Consider the following 14,573-nt stretch of genomic DNA (forward strand, 5'->3'; position numbering starts at 1 on the left):
ACTAAGAAGTATACCAAGACTACGGACAGGGCCACAACTGGAAGCACAAAAGGAGCCCCCTTCCCCGCATTATCCACACGCTAGACACCAGATGAGCCCCCATACTATCCACACGCTAGATACCAGATGAGCCCCCATACTATCCACACGCTAGACACCAGGTGAGCCCCCATACTAGCCACACAGCAGACACCAGGGGAGCCCCCGTACTAGCCACACAGCAGACACCAGGGGAGCCCCCGTACTAGCCACACAGCAGACACCAGGGGAGCCCTCGAATTAGCCACACGCCAGGGGAGGCCCCGAATTAGGCTACTTTCACAGTAGCGTCGTACGACGCACGTCGCAATGCGTCATTTTGCAGAAAAAACGCATCCTGCAAAGTTGTTTGCAGGATGTTTTTTCTCCATAGGCTTGCATTAGCGACGCATTGCCACACGTCGCAACCATCGTGCGACGGTTGCGTCGTGTTGTGGCGGACCGTCGGCACCAAAAAACGTTGCTTGTAACGTTTTTTGGTGCGTTGTGTCCGCCATTTTCGACCGAGCATGCGCGGCTGGAACTCCGCCCCCTCCTCCCCGGAGCTCACAATGGGGCAGCGGATGCGTTGTAAAACTGCATCCGCTGCCCTCGTTGTGCTGCACTTTCACAGCATGCGTCGCCATGACGCATTGCGTCGTGTGTTGTACGACGCTAGTGTGAAAGTAGCCTTAGCCACACGCCAGACACCAGGGGAGGCCCGTAATTAGCCACAAGCCAGACACCAGGGGAGGCCCCGAAATAGCCACACGCCAGACACCAGGGGAGGCCCCAAAATAGCCACACACCAGACGCCAGGGGAGGCCTCGTATTAGCCACAAGCCAGACACCAAGGAAGCCCCTGTATTAGCCATACGCCAGACACCAGGGGAGCCCCCAATACTCAAACTCCGGAATCATTCTTTATTTCAGTATAAATAAATCACACTACAATCTCCTATATACTCTCAAGATCGCATCTCACCACCTGTGCACTTGACCTGATCCCTTCCCACTTCATCCCTAACCTCGCCACAGTCTTCATCCCAACCCTAACCCATCTCTTCAACCTATAACTAACAACTGGTGTTTTCCCCTCAAGCTTTAAACATGCCTCAATCACACCTATCCTCAAAAAGCCTTCTCTTGACCCATCCTCTGTATCTAGCTATTGCCCTATATCACTTCTCCCCTATGCCTCAAAACTACTGGAACAACACGTCCATCGTGAACTGTCCTCCCATCTATCTTCCTGCTCCCTTTTCAACCGCTTACAATCAGGCTTCCGGTCACACCACCCCACTGAAACTGCCCTAACTAAGGTCACCAATGACCTATTAACCGCCAAGAGCAAGCGACACTACTCTATCCTCCTCCTCCTGGACCTGTCCTCTGCCTTTGACACAGTGGACCATTCCCTATTACTACAGACCCTCTCATCCCTTGGCATCACAGACTTGGCCCTATCCTGGATCTCGTCATACCTAACTGACCGAACATTCAGCGTCTCCCACTCACACACCACCTCCTCACCTCGCCCACTATCTGTCAAAGTCCCGCAAGGTTCAGTTCTAGGGCCCCTGCTCTTCTCCATTTACACTTTTGGCCTGGGACAGCTCATAGAATCTCATGGCTTTCAGTATCATCTCTATCCTGATTACACACAGATCTACATCTCTGGACCAGATATCACCACCCTACTAACCAGAATCCCTCAATGTCTATCCGCTACTTCATCCTTCTTCTCCGCTAGATTTCTAAAACTTAACATGGACAAAACAGAATTCATTGTCTTTCCTCCATCTCACGCGACTCCCCCAACGAACTTATCCATTACCCACTCTCCCCAGTCCCACAAGCTCGCTGTCTCGGGGTAATCCTTGACACTGATCTCTCCTTCAAACCGCATATCCAAGCTCTTTCCACTTCCTGCCGCCTTCAACTCAAAAATATTTCATGGATCCGTACATTCCTAAACCAAGAATCTGCAAAAACCCTAGTCCATGCCCTCATCATCTCCCACCTCGACTACTGTAACCTCCTGCTCTGTGCCCTCCCCTTGAACACTCTCGCACCCCTCCAATCTATTCTAAACTCAGCTGCCCGACTAATCCACCTGTCCCCCCGCTATACCCCGGCTGCACAAATATTATGGCCCCATACAGACACTTGCCCCATATAGTGCTGCACAAACGTGGATTATGGCCCCATACAGATACTTGCTCCATATAGTGCTGCACAAACGTTATGGCCCCATAAGATGCCCCATACAGACATTTGCCCCATATAGTGCTGCACAAACGTTATGGCCACATAGATGCTCCATACAGACACATGCCCCATTTGCTGTTGCTGCGATAAAAAAAAATATCACATACTCACCTCTCCGTCGCTCAGGCTCCCGTAACTTTCAATATTCACCTGCTCCACATTCAGGCGCCGCTCCATCTTCAGCGTCTTCTGCACTGACGTTCAGGCAGAGGGCACGCACTAACCATGTCACCGCGCCCTCTGACCTGAGCGTCACTGCAGAAGACGCTGAAGACTGAGCGGCGGCTGGAACGAGAAGCAAATGAGTATCGCGCTGCGCTCCCCTCCCCGTTATACTCACCTGCTCCTGGCGCGGTGCAGTCCCTGCTTCCCGGCGCTTCTTCCTGTAATGAGCGGTCACCGTTACCGCTCATTACAGTAATGAATATGCAGCTCCACCTCTATAGGAGGTGGAGCTGCATATTCATTACTGTAATGAGCGGTACCATGTGACCGCTCAGTACAGGAAGAAACTGGGAAGTCGGGGACCTGCAGGGACCACGCCAGGAGTAGGTGAGTATAATTAGACAGCCCCCGCTCCCCCTCCCCTGCCGACCCCTGGGTATGACTCGAGTATAAGCTGAGAGGGGGACTTTCAGCCCCCCAAAAATGGGCTGAAAATCTCGGCGTATACTCGAGTATATACGGTATATAGATAGATATATCTACTATATAATTGTCTAAGGTTCACTTCCGTCTGTCACGGATATTCATTGGTCGCGGCCTCTGTCTGTCATGGAATCCAAGTCGCTGATTGGTCGTGGCAAAACGCCCACGACCATTGCCACGACCAATCAGCGACGGCCACAGTCCGGCGGCAATATGGCCGCTCTTTCCTCCCCGCAGTCAGTGACCGCACCCTACTCCCCTTAAGTCAGCCCTCACGCAGGGTTAATGCCAGCGTTACCGGAGCACTGTTTAACGCACTCCGGTTACGCAGCTATTAACCGTGTGTGACCAACTTTTTACTACTGATGCTGTGTATGCAGCATCAATAGTAAAACGATCTAATGTTAAAAATAATAATATTAAAAAAGGTTATTCTCACCCTCCGAAGTGCTTGCTGTCCTCGGCAGTGCAAGCGGAAGGTTCCGGTTCCAAAGATGCTATGTGAGAAGGACCTGCCATGACGTCACGGTCATGTGACCGCGACGTCATCACAGGTTCTGCGCTCATACCAACTCTGGGACCGGAGACTGCTGCGTGCACCACACACAGGCAACAGGACTACAAGGGGCCTTCGGAGGGTGAGTATATGTTTCTTTTTTATTTTTTTAACCTGTTACATACGTGGCTGGGCAATATACTACGTGGCTGGGCAATATACTACGTGGCTGGGCAATACTATATAACTATACTATATAACACAACCAACGTAGTATCTAACATAGCTACATAGTATATAACAGAGCTACGTAGTATATAACACAGCCACGTAGTACATAACATAGCATACGCAGCATCAATAGTAAAAAAGTTGGTCACACAGGGTTAATAGCTGGCACTGGCATTAACCCTGTGTGAGTGCTCAGCACTGACTGCAGGGCAGTAAAGCAGCAGCCATTTCGCTGCCAGACTATGACCGTCGCTGATTGGTCGTGGCAATGGTAATGGGCGTTTTGCCACGAGCAATCAGCGACTTGGATTTCCATGACAAACAGAGGCCGCGGCCAATGAATATCCGTGACAGACAGAAAGACGGAAGTGACCCTTCGACAATAATATAGTAGATATATATAGAGATCTATATTTACCTACTATATAATTGTCTAAGGGTCACTTCCGTCTTTCTGTCTGTCTTTTTGTCGCGAGACCCCTAAGTCTTCTGGATAATTTCGCAATGCATCGCCGGGAACGGAAGATGGCGGCAGGTGCGTGCTGCTCGGTGGACTACAGAGGGTGAGAATAGCAGGTTTTCTGTTTTTTTTTATTATTTTTAACATTACATTTTTTTACTATTGATGCCACATAGGCAGCATCAATAGTAAAAAGTTGGGGACACACAGGGTTAATAGCAGCGGTTACGGAGTGCGTTACCCGCGGCATAATGCGGTCCGTTACCGCCGGCATTAACCCTGTGTTAGCGGTGACCGGAGGGGAGTATGCGGGCTCCGGGCACTGACTGCGGGGAGTAAGGAGCGGCCATTTTCTTCCAGACTGTACCCGTCGCTAATTGGTTGTGGCTGTTTTGCCGCGACCAATCAGCGTCTTGGATTTCCATGACAGACAGAGGCCGAGACCGTGACAGAAAGACAGACAGAAGTGACCCTTAGACAAATATATAGATTTTATACACGCACAACCCCTGGCAAAAATTATGGAATCACCGGCCTTGGAGAGGATGTTTATTCAGTTGGTTAATTTTGTAGAAAAGAAAAAAAAGCAGATCAGAGACGTGGCACAAAACTAAAGTCATTTCAAATGGCAACTTTTTGGCTTTTAGAAACAGTAAAAGAAATCAAGAACAAAAAATGTTGTAGTCAGTAATGGTTACTTTTTTAACCAAGCATAAGGAAAAAATTATGGAATCATGAAAAAACAAACAAAAAAAAACACTCCAACACATCACTAGTATTTTGTTGCACCACCTCTGGCTTTTATAACATCTTGCAGTCTCTGAGGCATGGACTCAATGAGTGTCACACAGGACTCTTCATCAAGCTGGCTCCAACATTCTCTGAATGCTGGTGCCAGATCAGCTTTGCAGGTTGGAGCCTTGTCATGGACCGTTTTCTTCAAGTTCCACCAAATATTTTCAATTGGATTGAGATCCGGACTATTTGCAGGCCATGACATTGACCTTCTGTCATTTTTCAAGGAATGTTGCACAGTTTTTGCTCTATGGCAGGATGCATTATCATCTTGAAAAATGATTTCATCATCCCCAAACATCCTTTCAATTGATGGGATAAGAAAAGTGTCCAAAATATCAGCATAAAATAGTGCATTTATTGAAGATGTAATGACAGCCATCTCCCCAGTGCCTTTACCAGACATGCAGCCCCATATCATCAATGACTGTGGAAATTTGCATGTTCTCTTCAGGCAGTCATCTTTACAAATCTCATTGGAACGGCACCAAACAAAAGTTCCAGTATCATCACCTTGCCCAATATAGATTTGCAATTCATCACTGAATATGACTTTCATCCAGTCATCCACAGCCCACGATTGCTTTTCCTTAGCTCATTGTAACCTTGTTTTTTTTCTGTTTAGGTGTTAATGATGGCTTTCATTTAGCTTTTCTGTATGTAAATCCCATTTCCTTTAGGCGGTTTCTTACAGTTCGTTCAGACGTTGACTCCAGTTTACTCCCATTCGTTCCTCATTTGTTTTGTTGTGCATTTCCTGTTTTTGAGACATATTGATTTAAGTTTCCGGTCTTGACGCTTTGAAGTCTACCAGTATTTTTGTCTTTAACAACCTTCCCATGTTGTTTGTATTTGGTCCAGATTTTAGAGACAGCTGACTGTGAAGAACCAACATCTTTTGCAACATTGCGTGATGATTTACCCTCTATTAAGAGTTTGATAATCCTCTCCTTTGTTTCAATTGACATCTCTCCTTTTGGAGCCATGATTCATGTCAGTCCACTTGGTGCAACAGCTCTCCAAGGTGTGATCACTCATTTTTAGATGAAGACTAACGAGCAGATCTAATTTGACACAGGGGAAAAATTATGGAATCACCCAAAAATAACCTATGAATGGTTAAAAAAAAGTAACCATTACTGACTACCACATTTTTTGATCTTAATTTCTTTTAGTGTTTCTAAGGGCAGTCTCACAAGTCCAGATAATTCCGGTACCGGAAAAATCGGTACCGGAATTATCGGTGTCCATGTGCTGGTGCATTTCTGTGGCACATCAGTGTGGCACCGTGCTGGGTACCATACGCACCAGCATCTGGTGCTGAAGCCGCGATTCATATCTTCCCTGCAGCAGCGTTTGCTGTAGAGAAGATATGAATAATCGTGTTTAAAATAAATATCCATGTGCCCATTGACTTTAATGAGTCCGTGTAATCCGTGCGCTCCCACGAACACTGACATGTCTCCGTGTTTGGCACACGGAGACACGGTCCACAAAAAAAATCAATGTCATCTGCACAGATGCATTGATTTTAATGTGTCTATGTGTGTCAGTGGCTCCGGTACGTGAGGAAACTGTCACCTCACGTACTGGAGCCACTGATGTGTGAAACCGGCCTTAAAGCCAGAATATTGCCATTTGAAATGACTGTAGTTTTGTGCCATGCCTGTTATCTGATTTTTTTCTGCAAAATTAAACAACTGAATGAACATCCTCCAAGGCCGGTGATAACATAATTTTTGCGTGTGTGTGTGTGTGTGTGTGTGTGTGTATGTATGTATGTATGTATACATACTCACAAACTCATGAGAGGTGACTCGAGCCTTTTTACAGGGACTCTATCACGACCCTATGCGTCACTGTGTCACCTGGGTGTTAGGGCGAACAGGTGATATAACATCCAGCCGTCCTGCCAGTTTCTGCTATGTGTCTTAGGGTATGTTCACACTATGCGGTTTTACTGCGGAACCGCCGCGATTTTGACGCTGCGGGTCCGCAGCTGTTTTCCATGCAGGGTACAGTACAATGTTACCCTATGGAAAACAAAAACCGCTGTGCCCACATTGCGGAAAATCCCGAAAAAAAACGCGCTGAATTGCTGCGGAAATAAAGAAGGACCATGTCACTTCTTTGTGCAGAATCGCAGCGACTCTGCACCCATAGAAATGCATTGATCCACTTACTTCCCGCATGGGGCTGTGCACACCATGCGGGAAGTAATGCAGATAATGTGCGGGTTATACCCGGGGTGGAGGAGAGGAGACTCTCCTCCAGGCCCCGGGAACCATATTTGAGTAAAAAAAAAAAAGAATTAAAATAAAAAAATCATGTTATACTCACCTCTGACGTCTCAGCGCTGCACGCGGCCGTCCGGTCTCAGGTTTGCTATGCGACCAGGACCTTCGGTGACGTCGCGGTCACATGACCGTGACGTCACGAAGGTCCTGGTCGCACAGCATCTTTGGAACCAGACCGCCGCCTGCAGCGCCGAGGAGATCGGGATGTCAGAGGGTAAGTATACAGGTCCTTCTCAAAAAATTAGCATATAGTGTTAAATTTCATTATTTACCATAATGTAATGATTACAATTAAACTTTCATATATTATAGATTCATTATCCACCAACTGAAATTTGTCAGGTCTTTTATTGTTTTAATACTGTTGATTTTGGCATACAACTCCTGATAACCCAAAAAACCTGTCTCAATAAATTAGCATATCAAGAAAAGGTTCTCTGTCTAAACGACCTATTACCCTAATCTTCTGAATCAACTAATTAACTCTAAACACATGCAAAAGATACCTGAGGCTTTTATAAGCTCCCTGCCTGGTTCATTACTCAAAACCCCCATCATGGGTAAGACTAGGGACCTGACAGATGTCAAGAAGGCCATCATTGACACCCTCAAGCAAGAGGGTAAGACCCAGAAAGAAATTTCTCAACAAATAGGCTGTTCCCAGAGTGCTGTATCAAGGCACCTCAATGGTAAGTCTGTTGGAAGGAAACAATGTGGCAGAAAACGCTGTACAACGAGAAGAGGAGACCGGACCCTGAGGAAGATTGTGGAGAAGGACCGATTCCAGACCTTGGGCAACCTGAGGAAGCAGTGGACTGAGTCTGGCGTGGAAACATCCAGAGCCACCGTGCACAGGCGTGTGCAGGAAATGGGCTACAGGTGCCGCATTCCCCAGGTAAAGCCACTTTTGAACCATAAACAGCGGCAGAGGCGCCTGACCTGGGCTACAGAGAAGCAGCACTGGACTGTTGCTAAGTGGTCCCAAGTACTTTTTTCTGATGAAAGCAAATTTTGCATGTCATTCGGAAATCAAGGTGCCAGAGTCTGGAGGAAGACTGGGGAGAAGGAAATGCCAAAATGCCTGAAGTCCAGTGTCAAGTACCCACAGTCAGTGATGGTGTGGGGTGCCATGTCAGCTGCTGGTGTTGGTCCACTGTGTTTCATCAAGGGCAGGGTCAATGCAGCTAGCTATCAGGAGATTTTGGAGCACTTCATGCTTCCATCGGCTGAAATGCTTTATGGAGATGAAGATTTCATTTTTCAGCACGACCTGGCACCTGCTCACAGTGCCAAAACCACTGGTAAATGGTTTACTGACCATGGTATTACTGTGCTCAATTGGCCTGCCAACTCTCCTGACCTGAACCCCATAGAGAATCTGTGGGATATTGTGAAGAGAAAGTTGAGAGACGCAAGACCCAACACTCTGGATGAGCTTAAGGCCGCTATTGAAGCATCCTGGGCCTCCATAACATCTCAGCAATGTCACAGGCTGATTGCCTCCATGCCACGCCGCATTGAAGCAGTCATTTCTGCCAAAGGATTCCCGACCAAGTATTGAGTGCATAACTGAACATTATTATTTGATGGTTTTTTTGTTTGTTATTAAAAAACACTTTTATGTGATTGGATGGGTGAAATATGCTAATTTATTGAGACAGGTTTTTTGGGTTATCAGGAGTTGTATGCCAAAATCATCAGTATTAAAACAATAAAAGACCTGACAAATTTCAGTTGGTGGATAATGAATCTATAATATATGAAAGTTTAATTGTAATCATTACATTATGGTAAATAATGAAATTTAACACTATATGCTAATTTTTTGAGAAGGACCTGTATAATTATTTTATTATTTTTAACATGACTATTGATGCTGCATATGCAGCATCAATAGTAGGGGTAAAATCCCGCAGCGGAACCCGCAGGACAAACCGCGATAAATCTGCAGGGATAACCACAGCGGGTTTGCCCTGCAGATTTATCAAATCCGCTGCGGGAGAACCCGCAGGACAGAACGCAACGTGTGAATGTGGCCTTAGAGTGCCACAAAAGCCTTGGTCTTTTGGCTACCAGTGTCTGCGCTTTGCCAGTGAGACAGTCTGTTCGCTGGTGTCCTCGCCTGTGCAACTCTCTCCTACATGCTCGCTACAATACCTTCTGCTTTCGGTATCATTTCTGCCCAGGAGCTGCAGCACTTTCTCGGGGCTGCACGGCTCCTCATACACTCTTTCTGCCTCAGACTGCTTTCCGGCACTATCTAACTAACTTTCCCTCCAAACCAATATATATATATTGGTTTGGAGGGAAAGTTAGATAGTGCCGGAAAGCAGTCTGAGGCAAAAGAATGTATGAGGAGCCGTGCAGCCCTGAGAAAGACCAAGGCTTTTGTGGCACTCTAAGACACATAGCAGAAACTGGCAGGACGGCTGGATTTTATATCACCTGTTCGCCCTAACACCCAGGTGACACAGTGACGCCTAGGGTCGTGATAGAGTCCCTGTAAAAAGGCTTGAGTCACCTGTCATACGGGTTTGTGTCCTATCCTATATGGGGGACAGAGAGAAGAACTGTGAGGACCTTATCTGAAGCCATAGGCAGTAAGGGACTACAACACCACCGCGCTAGAGGAAGGCTTTTAAAGGGAACCTGTCACCCCCAAATCGATGATGAGCTAAGCCCCCGATGTATCCTGAAAGATGAGAAGAAGAGGTTAGACTATACTCACCCAGGGGCGGTCCTGCTGCGGTCCGGTCCAATGGGCGTCCGGTCCGGGGCTTTCCATCTTCTTAGGATGACGTCCTCTTCTTGTCTTCACGCTGCGGCTCCGGCGCAGGTGTACTGATTTGCCCTATTGAGGGCAGAGGAAAGTACTGCAGTGTGCAGGTGACAGGAAAGGCCAGAGAGGCCCAGCGCCTGCGCACTGCAGTACTTTCCTCTGCCCTCAATAGGGCAAATCAGTACACCTGCGCCGGAGCCGCAGCGTGAAGACAAGAAGAGGACGTCATCCTAAGAAGATGGAAAGCCCCGGACCGGACGCCCATTGGACCGGACCGCAGCAGGACCGCCCCTGGGTGAATATAATCTAACTTCTTTTTCTTATCTTTCAGGATACATCGGGGGCTTAGCTCATCGTCGATTTTGGGGGTGACAGGTTCCCTTTAACACCACTTGGATAAGGGGACTCCCAACTTGCCTCCAAGCCAGCCGGACCCTGCCTGCCCTGTGATCTGGTGCCCTGGACTGTGGCTGCTGAAGTCTTCAGTAAACCAGGTAAAGAGACTGCAACCTGTGTCCTCGTTCCTTACTGCGCCATTCACCATCTTCCATCTACACACCGGGAGCCCTGGGGATATACTTCACCTGTGAGAAATTATACCATCTAGCTGCCATAACATCACCCTAGAGGACCCCTTAAAGCAGCGTCGGTCCCCACTGACCGAATCTGACCAATACCACAGGTGGCGTCACGAACATAAACTTTATTCAATTTCTCTTTTACATGGGCGCCCAGTGCCACGGACCGGGTCACCACCGTGACATACCCCTGGCGAGCGACTCACACCATCCCCGCACAGGATCCCCCCCTGCACCGTCCCCCGCCCAGGATCCGCTTCCCCCTCTGTACCGTCCCCCGCGCAGGATCCCCTTCCCCCTCTGTAATGTCCCGCGCAGGATCCGCTTCCCCCTCTGTACCGTCCCGCGCAGCATCCCCTTCCCCCTCTGTACCGTCCCGCGCAGGATCCCCTTCCCCCTCTGTACCGTCCCGCGCAGGATCCCCTTCCCCCTCTGTACCGTCCCGCGCAGGATCCCCTTCCCCCTCTGTACCGTCCCGCGCAGGATCCCCTTCCCCCTCTGTACCGTCCCGCGCAGGATCCCCTTCCCCCTCTGTACCGTCCCGCGCAGGATCCCCTTCCCCCTCTGTACCGTCCCGCGCAGGATCCCCTTCCCCCTCTGTACCGTCCCGCGCAGGATCCCCTTCCCCCTCTGTACCGTCCCGCGCAGGATCCCCTTCCCCCTCTGTACCGTCCCGCGCAGGATCCCCTTCCCCCTCTGTACCGTCCCGCGCAGGATCCCCTTCCCCCTCTGTACCGTCCCGCGCAGGATCCCCTTCCCCCTCTGTACCGTCCCGCGCAGGATCCCCTTCCCCCTCTGTACCGTCCCGCGCAGGATCCCCTTCCCCCTCTGTACCGTCCCGCGCAGGATCCCCTTCCCCCTCTGTACCGTCCCGCGCAGGATCCCCTTCCCCCTCTGTACCGTCCCGCGCAGGATCCCCTTCCCCCTCTGTACCGTCCCGCGCAGGATCCCCTTCCCCCTCTGTACCGTCCCGCGCAGGATCCCCTTCCCCCTCTGTACCGTCCCGCGCAGGATCCCCTTCCCCCTCTGTACCGTCCCGCGCAGGATCCCCTTCCCCCTCTGTACCGTCCCGCGCAGGATCCCCTTCCCCCTCTGTACCGTCCAGCGCAGGATCCCCTTCCCCCTCTGTACCGTCCCGCGCAGGATCCCCTTCCCCCTCTGTACCGTCCCGCGCAGGATCCCCTTCCCCCTCTGTACCGTCCCGCGCAGGATCCCCTTCCCCCTCTGTACCGTCCCGCGCAGGATCCCCTTCCCCCTCTGTACCGTCCCGCGCAGGATCCCCTTCCCCCTCTGTACCGTCCCGCGCAGGATCCCCTTCCCCCTCTGTACCGTCCCGCGCAGGATCCCCTTCCCCCTCTGTACCGTCCCGCGCAGGATCCCCTTCCCCCTCTGTACCGTCCTGTAGCTCATTCGCCGTCTCAAACACATCTCCCGCTCACACCCGCATTATATCGGCCACATTTGTGGCGCCATCCTTACTTCTCCTCCGCCCCCGACCATAGGATCCCCGGCCCTAGTACCTGGGCGATATGTCCAGCTCTGGTGGTCTCACTGCGGCAGACACCGGCGACACACAAACAATGACTCTGATTGGGCGATAGCCAAGGCACTGAGAACCGCCCACCGGCTCAGCTGCTGCTCATGATTGGTTACCACTGGCGGGGAACCGGCGGAAGTGGGTGGGACAAGTGAAATTACCAATGACCGTGTCGTACTATGACAACGCAAGTTGAACGGACGTAATAATTGCCCAATCAGCGAAGAGAGAGTTATAGTACCTTTTCTATGAATGGCTTGCCTACTTTGACGGACAGCTCCTTCCTACAATCAGGTTTTCAGAGGCATTTGTGTGGGCGGAAACTTCGGCAATAGGTGACACTAAGTGGATTGACTGCATAAGGCGTGGCATTAATTATGAATGACAGTAAGACTGGCCAATCACAGGAGTCCCACACTGTGTGAGTGACTAGTCGTAGTGACGGCTGCGACTCACTGTCCCTCCCACACACACACTGCATCCACCACTGCACAGCTCATCATTACATCATTTCTGTACTACAGCCACACAGCACACAAATGGCCTCAATACTGCAGCTGCCACAGAACAGCAGGGGAGCTTGTTTCATCATCAAACTGCACTGCATTATTCTCCCCACTGTACCACATGCCCTCACTGCATTATTCTCCCCACTGTACCACATGCCCTCACTGCATTATTCTCCCCACTGTACCACATGCCCTCACTGCATTATTCTCCCCACTGTACCACATGCCCTCACTGCATTATTCTCCCCACTGTACCACATGCCCTCACTGCATTATCCTCACCCACTGCATTATTCTCCCCACTGTACCACATGCCCTCACTGCATTATCCTCACCCACTGCATTATTCTCCCCACTGTACCACATGCCCTCACTGCATTATCCTCACCCACTGCATTATTCTCCCCACTGTACCACATGCCCTCACTGCATTATCCTCCCCCAGTGCATCGAATTCCCTCACTGCATTATCCTCCTCTTCCACTGCATTATCCTCCCCACTGTACCACATGCCCTCACTGCATTATTCTCCCCACTGTACCACATGCCCTCACTGTATTATCCTCCTCACCCACTGCATTATTCTCCCCACTGTACCACATGCCCTCACTGCATTATCCTCTTCACCCACTGCATTATTCTCCCCACTGTACCACATGCCCTCACTGCATTATCCTCCTCACCCACTGCATTATTCTCCCCACTGTACCACATGCCCTAACTGCATTATCCTCCTCACCCACTGCATTATTCTCCCCACTGTACCACATGCCCTCACTGCATTATCCTCCCAAACTGTACCACATACCCTCACTGCATTATCCTCCTCCAGTGCATCGAATGCCCTCACTGCATTATCCTCCTCACCCACTGCATTATCCTCCCCACTGTACCACATACCCTCACTGTGTTATCCTCCTCACCCACTGCATTATTCTCCCCACTGTACCACATGCCCTCACTGCATTATCCTCCTCCCCCACTGCATTATTCTCTCCACTGTACCACATGCCCTCACTGCATTATCCTCCCAAACTGTACCACATACCCTCACTGCATTATCCTCCCCCAGTGCATCGAATGCCCTCACTGCGTTATCCTCCTCACCCACTGCATTATTCTCCCCACTGTACCACATGCCTTCACTGCATTATCCTCACTCACTGCATTATTCTCCCCACTGTACCACATGCCCTCACTGCATTATCCTCCTCACCCACTGCATTATCCTCCTCATCCACTGCATTATTCTCCCCACTGTACCACATGCCCTCACTGCATTATCCTCCTCATACACAGCATTATCCTCCTCACCCACTGCATTATCCTCCTCACCTACTGCATTATTCTCCCCACTGTACCACATGCCCTCACTGCATTATCCTCCTCACCCACTGCATTATCCTCCTCACACACTGCATTATTCTCTCCACTGTATCACATGCCCTCACTGCATTATCCTCCCATACTGTACTACATACCCTCACTGCATTATCCTCCCCCAGTGCATCGAATGCCCTCACTGCGTTATCCTCCTCAGCCACTGCATTATTCTACCCACTGTACCACATGCCCTCACTGCATTATCCTCCTCACTCACTGCATTATCCTCCTCACACACTGCATTATTCTCTCCACTGTATCACATGCCCTCACTGCATTATCCTCCCATACTGTACTACATACCCTCACTGCATTATCCTCCCCCAGTGCATCGAATGCCCTCACTGCGTTATCCTCCTCAGCCACTGCATTATTCTACCCACTGTACCACATGCCCTCACTGCATTATCCTCCTCACACACTGCATTATTCTCTCCACTGTATCACATGCCCTCACTGCATTATCCTCCCATACTGTACTACATACCCTCACTGCATTATCCTCCCCCAGTGCATCGAATGCCCTCACTGCGTTATCCTCCTCAGCCACTGCATTATTCTACCCACTGTA

At 49.9% G+C, this 14,573-nt stretch overlaps 1 protein-coding gene across 2 annotated transcripts in view; it reads right to left on the minus strand.

Annotated features, from left to right (window-relative positions):
* GATAD2B (GATA zinc finger domain containing 2B) overlaps window positions 1–12,221 on the minus strand; it is a 77,094-nt gene extending 64,873 nt beyond the window's left edge. The window contains exon 1 of one of the 2 annotated variants that reach the window (XM_069768149.1): window positions 12,094–12,221. The gene's annotated coding sequence lies outside the window, so the exon portion shown is untranslated. Of the gene's footprint in view, window positions 1–12,052 lie in introns of both variants that reach the window. The other variant, XM_069768154.1, reaches the window with a different exon arrangement.
* Between the last annotated feature and the right edge of the window lie 2,352 nt (window positions 12,222–14,573).

Source organism: Ranitomeya imitator, chromosome 1 (genome assembly GCF_032444005.1).
Source record: "Ranitomeya imitator isolate aRanImi1 chromosome 1, aRanImi1.pri, whole genome shotgun sequence".
NCBI lineage: Eukaryota > Metazoa > Chordata > Amphibia > Anura > Dendrobatidae > Ranitomeya > Ranitomeya imitator.